The sequence below is a fragment of the Lathyrus oleraceus genome, chromosome 3 (assembly GCF_024323335.1).
Source record: "Lathyrus oleraceus cultivar Zhongwan6 chromosome 3, CAAS_Psat_ZW6_1.0, whole genome shotgun sequence".
Lineage (NCBI taxonomy): Eukaryota > Viridiplantae > Streptophyta > Magnoliopsida > Fabales > Fabaceae > Lathyrus > Lathyrus oleraceus.
This window is the reverse complement of record NC_066581.1, coordinates 50,679,500-50,681,600: the sequence shown is the minus strand read 5'-3', so window position 1 is coordinate 50,681,600 and position 2,101 is coordinate 50,679,500.

The window sequence follows — 2,101 nt, the reverse complement described above, 5'->3', positions numbered from 1 at the left end:
GCTGCCCAGACAAGAGTATAGGGTCCTAATACCAGACTGTTGGTGCGACTGTGGTCAATTTCAGGCATATCGTATGCCTTGTTCCCATGTCATTGCAGCGTGTTCACACACCCACTTTGATGCATTGTCGCTAGTGTCTCCCATCTACAAAGTCGCAACATTGCTAAATGTATACGACAATACCTTTCCGGTGGTAGCATTGGAGGCATATTGGCCAGAGTATGACGGGGAAATTGTTTGGCACAACGATTCGATGCGGTGTAATAAAAGTGGTCGCCCAAACAGCAAGCGCATTAGAACTGAAATGGACGTCGCAGAGAAAATGCAGAGGAAGTGTAGCATATGTCGACAACTGGGGCATAATAAGAACAAATGTCCATATCGTGGATCTAGTTCCACAACATAGTTTTCATATTCATAACTCTGTGTACCAATGCTATTTATCAATAAAGTTTACTTTTTATTCCAAATAGAAGATGACATTGGAACAACAAACACAAACATCTAACATTAGAACAACAAATACTAAAACAAAAACAAATATTGGAAGAAGAACAAGTACTAAAACAAGAACAAGTACTAGATCAATAACAAATACAAGAACAACAACACAAACAACCATTAAAATCTAGGAAATTACAACAGTTAACACTATGTCATCTGATCCGCGCATCATTTGGATGCAATCAATGTCGCTTTCAAATTCAACCCACCAACATACCGTTTCTCCAGTTTCAAATGAGAACCTTCTTCTAAGCCTCTGAATCCTTCTGATGACTTCACCAGGTTGGTAATCTCCCTTTAACCAAGACATCAAGGACTTTCTAGTTGGTCCAACGAACGGATGTTCCAAAATTTCATCTCCATTGGGGGTTTGACAGGCGAGAAAATAACATGCCCATCCCTTTTTAAGATTACTAGTTCAGGATCAGGCCGCCTTGATGATGTTCGCTGCCATGATGACGGTCTGGGGGATGCCATGAATTCAACTTGATAGAGAAAGTGATAGGAAAATATGGTGAAGAAAATGCAAGGAAATAACACTTTATTTATAGGAAAAATTCTAGGTTGTACACCAATGTACTTAACCCTAATTAGTGTCGCACTTGATTAATTAGTCTTAGAGAGAATTAGGGTTTGAATTAGGTCATAACTACCAAACTCTAATTATAACCGATCAATAAACCCTAATTATAATTGATTAATTAACCCTAACATGATTAACCCTAATTCTCCCAAAAATTTATAAATAATATTATTTAGTTATAAATTAAATTATATATATAAATTAATATATATATATATATATATATATTATATATATATATATATATAAGATATATATATATATATATATATATATCATATATATCTTGTAAATAATATTATTTATATTATGTATTAATATAAATTAATATATTTATAATAAATATAAATTAATAAATTTAAAATAAGTTAAAAAAGATTTAAAAAAACTAAAAAAATAATTAAAAACATATTAAAAAATTTTTTTTAAAAAAAATAGGAGTAGGCGCCACTCCTAGTGGCGACTTGCCCTACTTTTAAGGGTAGGTGCCATCTAGGGTGGCGCCAATATACAAATTAGGGCAAAAATTGTCAATTTATGTAATTTTTTTGAATTTATGGATTTTTTTGTAATTTTTTTTAAAAAATTGATTATTTAAAAAAAATATTCATAGATTGGTATGTTACTCAATGGTCTCTTAGTGCATGAAGCATTTGAGTTAGATAAGAGTTTTTTATCGAAAAAGAGGGAAATAAGAATAAAGAAATAGAATTATTATTATTGAAGGAGTAAAATAGTACATAATTGAATTTTTATATATATATATATATATATATATAATCCTAATTAACTTTTGGGCTTGTGACTAACCAAGTAACTAATTTGAATTATATTCACAACATATCCCTTTATAATTCAAGTTGTTGAATGTACCAGCTTGTCAAACACGAACGTACAAACTTGTCGAATACACTCACTAGTCGATCTGAATTATTCTTAATTTTTTTCTCAAACTTCGATGTGCTTGCTTCTCCCATGCATAACTGGATTATTTGCAAGATTTATGGCTGACTT